Here is a 9,199-nt window from a genome sequence, read left to right as displayed (position 1 = left end):
GAACTAAGAAGAAAGGGGAAGGGAAGAAAACATTACTATTAGAGCTAAAGCGTCTGAGAAGCGCGTCTATTTTTGCATATAACAGCGCATCTATAGATGCAGCTATTTGTGTCTGCAAATAGTCTAGGTGCACCTATAGATGCGATTTTAGATGCGCTCTGAGACGCCTCTATAGACGCGCTCCAACCAACCGACTATTCTAAAAAGTAGAAAAGGACATGCGCCCGACACAAAAACGTAACACCGATACCAAAATCATTCGTTTCTTGGATACAACAAAGGACAAATCCAAAGAGAGCAACTTCCAAAAAAGATCAACCGTAAAGAGACTTACCTTGGATAGAGGTATGGAAGCTTCTTCTCTTTCTTCAAAGTTGCTTCTCTTCCTTGTTCACCCTCTTCTCCTGTAAGCCTGGAAGTAAGTGTGGGTGCCTTCCTCTTAAGTGTAAGCTTAGAAGTAAGTGTGGGTGCCTTCCTCTTAAGCATCGAAACTGTGGATCTGTTAATAGCAAAGCAAGCAAGCTACGTGAAGTATAAGTAATGTGAAGAAAAGCAAAGTGAGTGTGCTAAAAGCAGATTTGAAAACTACATCTATAAGTGCGTTTAATAGCATGTCTAAATACACATGTAATTGCACGTCTAGATACACAAAGCAAATGCGGTTTTAGATGCGCCTATAGATGTGTACCACAGAATAGACAGACACGGTTTTAGACGCGTCTTTATATGCGTCACAGAGTTTTAAAATTATTATTTGAAGAAAAGCAAATTTTTTTGGGTTGTTTGTTTGTAGGATGTCTTCATCTTCAACAAGTAGCTCCAGTGAGGATGAATCCCTCCGCCTCCACCATGCGAAATGTGGTTGGAGCAAAAAATCAAATGTATGTGTGATCGATGTCGAGGAAACATGTATCGTGCACGCAAGATTACACTCAATCAGATCTCAAAGTATGGAGAATGGGATGTGACCGTAAACATGGTAAGTGTTAAAGAGTTAAGGTTGATTGAGATACCTATGGGTGTTCATATGTTTGAGTTATGATCCCGTTTTAATTTGATATAGGATGCAGTGTCACACCCACATATGTTGCCCTATGCTCGCGGTAAGGAGGCAAAGCGTCAGCGATATGAGGTGGGATCTTCAAGAGGGACCATTATGAATGCATGGAGTGATGGTGAGAGTAGCTCTCCACCATTACCTCATGAAGCCATGAAGGAGGAGGTGTTTGATGATATGGTGCGGGATTTATATGTCCATCAATCTGAAGGGAGGGATGATAGCATGGAGCAGGACGATCTTTTTGCCGCAGCATCGATTCCACTATTTGAGGGGTGCACTTTCTCTGTTCTACGTGCCTCCCTTGGGTTACTAAACGTGCAAACCATCTATGGATGGAGCAATGCAAGTTTGAATGCATTACTCAAGTAAGCTTTAAAGTCTATTTTGCAAACATGTGAATTATGCTAGTGGGTCAATTACTCGAATGCTTTTCCTCATTTATGTTCTTCACGTGCAGGATATTGTGTAAAATGCTTCCAAGGGAGAATAAATTACTAACCTCAACAGATATGGCAAGGCAACATGTGACCTCTCTTGGAGGATTAGATTACAAGCGCATCCATGCATGCGTCAACGATTGCGTTTTGTTTCGTGGACTACATAAGGATGCAAGAGAGTGCCCTACTTATGGAGAGGCAAGATATAGAGCAGATCTCAAAACTTTGGATGTGCCTCAGAAGGTTCTGCGACATTTTCCCATAATCCCTCACATCTAACATATGTTCAAGTGCAAATCCATTGCAGAGCTCATGTCATGGCATTCCTCCCATCGATTAACCGATGGCAAGTGGAGAACTCCCGCAGACTCTCCTACGTGGAAGCATATTGAAGACACATGGCCAAGCTTCAAGGAAGAACCTAGGAGCTTGAGACTTGGATTGGGTAGAGACGGTGTGAACCCATTTGGTCTCAAAAGCACCTCTTACAATGTATGGCCAGTGATATTGGTGAATTATAATCTTCCACCCTCTATGGCTATTAAGAAAAGACATGTGATGCTGTCCCTTCTAATTCCAGGGAAACATAAAGTCAAAAATCTTGATGCTTATTTGGAGCCTTTGATTGACGAGCTAGAGATACTTTGGAGAGGTATCGAGGTGCATGATGTGAGTAGGCCTCCTTTGTCATGAGACTTCAACTGCAAAGCAGTCTTGATGTGGATGATGCATGACTTCTCGGGCTATGGCGAGTGTTCAGGTAAGCATTGCACTTCTAATTATGAATAGGCAAAGGATGTGGCACCCTAAACCCACCTTCAAGTCTTAATTGCATCTATTTTTCAGGTCTCACTACATCACGTTACCATGCATGTCCTGTTTGTGGTCCTTCTCTAGTTGCCTCACGGGCAGACTCATTGAATAAGGTCATCTATGAGAATCACCATCGATTTCTCCCACCTGATCATCCTAGATATGTTACCCCTTGGAATGAAGTCCTCCCACAATCACTCAACGCAGGAGATTGGATGAGAATTTGGGACGGTTCAACGACTCCTCTAGCACTTGGTATGAGCCGATAAGGGTTTGTAACTATTGTGTGCTATATTGGCTGGAAATAAAGATTGCCCACTAACAATTTAGATACTCCATCTTTTATCGTTTACCATATTGGTCCCACCTCAAGATCAATCACATGCTTGATCCCATGCATATCTTCAAGAATGTGGCATCTACCATTTGGGAGCATTTGAATGGGACACGAGATTTCGTAGGCATAAGTGAGGATCTACGTACCATAGGTAGGATGCGTTAAGCTTGGCCACAAGAGAGACCAAATGGGCGTGTGTTTTTACCTCGTGCACGGTGGAGGTTATCAAAGCTACAATTCATACTCCCACTTGATACATGATGTGTTTAAAGGGAGCCTTTACAAAGAGCAAGAAAAGAGGTGTAGAGCAATTATATGGCTTGAAATCTCGTGATTGGCACAAGATGCTCCAAGTAAGTATTTTATGTGCATAATATCTTTTTCCTTTCAAATTTGTGAGTGAATAATTATAAGCAACTAATCAACCACCTCCTCGTGGGTTCAGTTCATACTACCTACTAGCATTTCTTGTAGTGCATCGAAGGACGTGAAGGATTGTATTTACAAGATGGGCGAGCTTGTGGGGTACTTTACATGATACAAAATATGATGTATATCAATGCTCCATGCAAGGTGTTCATATTGCTAATATGGTGTACTTTTTCATTTCTAGGCATGTGAGCTCAAAGGAAATAGATCCCACCATGCTTGAGAATGCTCGAGTTATGTCAATGGAGGTGGTTTGTTTAGTGGAGGAGATATTTCCACATTCTATTCTCACAAGCCAACTACATCTTATAGTGCATTTGGTGGATGAGATTGCTATATGCGGTACTATACATGCACGATGGTTGTTCTTCCTCGAGCGCTTCATGAAGACCTTGAAGGGCTTTGTGAGACAAAATGCAAGACCCCAAGGTAGCATGGCCGAGGGTTGGTTGGTACAAGAGTCACTTGTATATATTTTTCAGTTTCTTGTTGATGTGGATAGCTCTCTCCCACGACTATGGAGAGATGAGGAAGACTTAAGGATGACCTCTATTGTGCCTCAAGGGAAAAGTAATAGACACGGAGTTGCATAATAGTATCAACCTCTATTGCATGCTTAATAGTGATGTGATGAAATGATGGGTGACAAGATACGAGGATGCAAAGGCAAGAAGACAAGAAGAAAGGGCCCTCTTTCGTACACACCACGGATCTCATGTGCCATACCCTCAGTATCTAAGAGCACTTCCAAAGGATATTCATGGGGATTGGCTACTTGATGAAATGGAGAAAGTAGAGAAAGACGAGGGGATGCATATCACAATGGAAGAATGGGAGTATGCTAGGGGATGCATGAGCAAGGTCGGTATATATAATGTTATGCATAAGTTAGAAGCTTTCAATAATTTAGATTGCTTATTTAATTGATTTTTTCTTAGTGTAGTGCACTATGTTCAATGCTATATGGTGTGAGGGCAAGCATTTTCGAACACAATGGATTGATGATAAGAGAAACACACAAGTTTGCGGCGTCATTGCTAGCTTTGAGGGAGCCAATGGAGCCATGGATGATTATTGTGGCATAATCCAAGATATTATTATAAATGGTTTAAGGACGTGGTGGAAAGAGGCCCTAATGCAACAATCAAATGCCATGCAAGTGGCTTTGTAACTATTGACTCCACAAAGTTTTGGCAAAGTAGGAAGGACACACTAGTACTACCGCAACAATGTGAACAGGTACTGTGCACACATATAAAAATACTCGCTTTTAAATATTTGATACCTTTGATGCAAGGAAAATAACATGATTGTATTTGTGTTTGAATTAGGTTGTCTATCAACCAATGGTAGATAATAATAGATGGTGGCATGTCATACCTATTATGCCACGTTCCAAAGTGATGTATAGTACATTTACTAATATGGAGCGTATGGAGGAAGATCCTGGCCATGGACATGATGATGACCGTGATGCGAGAGAGGAGGATGATCATGAGATAGGAGATACAGATATTGAGGCCATTACCCATGAGGACAAGCCTACCATTGGTGATGCTGATTTCGATGAGCACATGAGTAGCACAAGTAGTAATGGGTTGAATGTATTTGTAGATCTAAATACTTGTTTGGATTTTGACGTAGATAGTTTGGCAAGGGTTGATCTCATTGAGGATGAGATTGAATCGTAGCCCATCATTGATATTAGCAAAACTATTTTACATATTGTCTCATTCTCCTCACCTCACTTAATTCTTGTATATGTGGGCTTGCAAAAAAGCATTGATGTTTTTGTTAAAATTATGTGCTTTGGTAATCATGGGCAATGTTTGGAAAGCAGTGATGTACACCAAAATCTTTATGTATTCTCTGTTTTGTGTCTAAATACGTGTCTAAATACACGGCTAAATACGCATCTAATTCTCAGTGTAGACGTGCTAATAGACATATTAATACACGTGCAAATAGATGCGTTGACAAATGCAGTGTTAGACGGGCCTGTATTTTCTCAGTGTAGATGCACAAATAGACATGTCAATACACGTGCAAATAAATGAGCTATTAGACGGGCTATTAAACGTGCCCATAATTTCTCTATTCAAGCAATGCCTATAGATGCACCTAATATTTTGCGCATCTATCAAGCGCGTCTATAGTTGCTTTGTGTTGTTGTGGAAACTGCCCTAAAGTAAAATAATATCATGTTTATTTGCTTATATATGTAACCTAAGTAGCTTTCACCTATATGAAAAAATAAAGCAAAAAAATACATAGGTTATCTACCCAATAAAGCTCTCCAACTCCAAGATGTCAACCAGTAGCTGGGCACGTACCCTAGCTCTCTAACCTAGTATAGTCATTTTCCTAAAGGTAAATGACTATACTATTAAATAAGTCAACTTAGCAACTGACTACTACACAATTATGTACCTGCTACCCATGCACCTCTCTCGGTGGTGAATGTAAATGATGTTGCCACCCTATCATATCATATTACAATAACAATACATATCATATTACAGTAACAATAGATGTGTCAATTTATATATAGAGAAGAAGTTGAAAGGCTTCACCAAGCCACAAATTAAAAAGAGCATTAGTTATTGTACATCTGATAATCCATAATTTGAAGAAAAAATAACAATGTATGAACTCATAAAGCTCACAAAAATCATACATTGTCGAAATTCTAGAGATGAAATTGTTTGAATGGAATATGGAATGAGCCCATGAAAATTATACAAAAAAAGACACTGAAAATTTATCACCCAACAAAGTCTGAAGAGGCTTTCAAAGAGTACTAGCATACTGCTAGGTTCTTCTTGATGCCAATTGTAGAACCTCTTTGTATACAACATTTGTGGTACAACTCATTTCAGCATCCTCATCACTAATCCGCCGATCCACACTCTTTGGAAGGAATACTTTGACTACATTTGATGATCAAACATGTGAGAAAGCCATGTATAATTGCCCGTGACTAAACATCGATGTTGCCAAGTATAAGCCTAGGATAGACATTGTTTGGCCTTGTGCCTTATTTATCTGTTAGATATGCTCAATGCCCCACCCTCCTAGTAACCACCAGTGGTCCAAGGTGCTCAAGTTGTAATGCCCCCATATGAGGAGAAGCCATGTGTGAGCCCAAAACACTAGATGGATCCTGACTTGCATGTCAGATGAGGTCTATCAAATGAGACCGTTGATGGTAGAAAGGTGATCTATGTGAGTCTAGCCTATGGGCTAGGTAGGGTAGGAAGCTGGTAGCACAACGAGGCACATTGGTGGGGGTTCGGGGGTGAGATCCCTTGAGGCGACGGTATAGGGAATATTTTCTAAATATTCCATAGATGATTAGTTGGTTCCGTTGATTAGGTTGATTGGTCGGCTCCACTGACTAGGTTGATAGTCGGCTCCACCGACTACGTTGATTTGACTACCGCCCTCATAGCTATAAAGAGGCCACCTTCCCAGTTCATTGTATCCATCACATTAGATCTTCCAGCTAGTAGCTCTTCACCTAGTATCTATCTAGATCGCCATCTAAGCCTACCATTGGTGATGCTGATTTCGATGAGCACATGAGTAGCACAAGTAGTAGTGGGTTGAATGTATTTGTAGATCTAAACACTTGTTTGGATTTCGAAGTAGATAGTTTGGCAACGGTTGATCTCATTGAGGATGAGATTGAACCGTAGCCCATCATTGATATTGGCAAAACTATTTTACATATTGTCTCATTCTCCTCACCTCACTTAATTCTTGTATATGTGGGCTTCAAAAAAAGCATTGATGTTTTTGTTAAAATTATGTGCTTTGGTAATCATGGGCAATGTTTGGAAAGCAGTGATGTACACCAAAATCTTTATGTATTCTCTATTTTGTGTCTAAATACACGTCTAAATATGCATCTAATTCTCAGTGTAGACGTGCTAATAGACGCGTTAATATACACGCAAATAGATGCATTGACAAACGCAGTGTTAGACGGGCCCGTATTTTCTCAGTGTAGATGCATAAATAGACATGTCAATACACGTGCAAATAGATGAGCTGTTAGACGTGCTATTAAATGTGCTTGTAATTTCTCTATTCAAGCAATGCCTATAGACGTGCCCGCTATTTTGCATGTCTATCAAGCGCATCTATAGTTGCTTTGTGTTGTTGTGGAAACCGCCCTAAAGTAAAATAATATCATGTTTATTTGCTTATATATGTAACCTAATTAGCTTTCACCTATATAAAAAAATAAAGCAAAAAAATACATAGGTTATCTACCCAATAAAGCTCTCCAACTCCAAGATGTCAACCAATAGCTGGACATGCACCCCAGCTCTCTAACCATCATGATCTGTATATTCCTAAAGGTAAATGACTATACTATTAAATAAGTCAACTTAGCAACTGACTACTACACAATTATGTACCTGCTACCCATGCACCTCTCTCGGTGGTGAATGTAAATGATGTTGCCACCCTATCATATCATATTACAATAACAATACATATCATATTACAGTAACAATAGATGTGTCAACCTATATATAGAGAAGAAATTGAAAGGCTTCACCAAGCCACAAATTAAAAAGAACATTAGTTATTGTACATCTGATAATCCATAATTTGAAGAAAAAATAACAATGTGTGAACTCATAAAGCTCACAAAAATCATACATTGTCGAAATTCTAGAGACGACATTATTTGAATGGAATATGGAATGAGCTCATGAAAATTATACAAAAAAAGACACTGAAAATTTATCACCCAACAAAGTCTGAAGAGGCTTTCAAAGAGTACTAGCATACTGCTAGGTTCTTCTTGATGCCAATTGTAAAACCTCTTTGTATACAACATTTGTGGTACAACTCATTTCAGCATCCTCATCACTAATCCGATCCACACTCTCTGGAAGGAATAAGGAATACTTTGACTGCATTTGATGATAAAACATGTGAGAAAGCCACGTATAATTGCCCGTGACTAAACACCGATGTTGCCAAGTATAAGCCTAAGATAGACATTGTTTGGCCTTGTGCCTTGTTTATCTGTTAGATATGCTCAATGCCCCACCCTCCTAGTAACCACCAGTGGTCCAAGGTGCTCAAGTTGTAACGCCCCCATATGAGGAGAAGCCATGTGTCAGCCCAAAACACTGGATGGTGGATCCTGACTTGCATGTCAGATGAGGTCTATCAAATGAGACCGTTGATGGTAGAAAGGTGATCTATCTGAGTCTAGCCTATGGGCTAGGCTGGGTAGGAAGCTGGTAGCACAACGAGGCACATTGGTGGGGGTTCGGGGGCGAGAGCCCTCGAGGCGACGGTATAGGGAATATTTTCTAAATATTCCATAGACAACTAGTTGGTTCCGTTGACTAGGTTGACTGGTCGGCTCCACTGACTAGGTTGACTAGTCGGCTCCACCGACTACATTGATTTGACTACCGCCCTCATAGCTATAAAGAGGCCACCTTCCCAATTCATTGTATCCATCAGATCAGATCTTCCAGCTAGTATCTCTTCACCTAGTATCTGTCTAGATCGCCATCTAAGCTCCACTGTGGGAGCACACAGGTGGACAGAGCCATCATCTGTACTACAACAGTATTGGAGGAAACTTTTGTTCCTCTCCAATTTGCTATGTACTCTCTATTCTTTGTTTAGTTTTTGTTCCACTGCGCCATGTAATTTAACATTATCATCATGCCAAATGCTAGTTGAACAACAAATTTTCTTCTTCTCATATCGAATGGAAGTTTCAAGTTACTGGGAATGAAAGTTACTCTTGGAATGAACATCCTATCTCCAACAATGGTACCAGTGAGAATCTCAACTTCCAATACCTTCGTGTGAAACTTTTTGCATATCAACTGAGTCCCATTGCATAATCCCTATCGAGCATTCAGATTGCACAACAAAATGAGGGGAGCATTTTGTTTCAAAACCAGCCAAAGTCAAGAGGCTCATTCAAGCTTAAGCAAGGGCTTTGCAAGCATTGCAAGTCTAGTAAATGAAATCAATCAAATTAGGAATTGGCAAACTCGATTTGGGAATGGTCAGAAATACTTTGTGTTGAATAATTCCTTGGTGGATCATGGGATGGGGTCCCATGAACCTGCTGCC

This window comes from Dipteris shenzhenensis, chromosome 10, assembly GCF_047967505.1.
Source record: "Dipteris shenzhenensis isolate YYH24624 ecotype China chromosome 10, Dip_SZ_1.0, whole genome shotgun sequence".
Taxonomy (NCBI): domain Eukaryota; kingdom Viridiplantae; phylum Streptophyta; class Polypodiopsida; order Gleicheniales; family Dipteridaceae; genus Dipteris; species Dipteris shenzhenensis.
The sequence above is the reverse complement of the archived record's forward strand: the minus strand, read 5'-3'. Positions refer to the sequence as shown.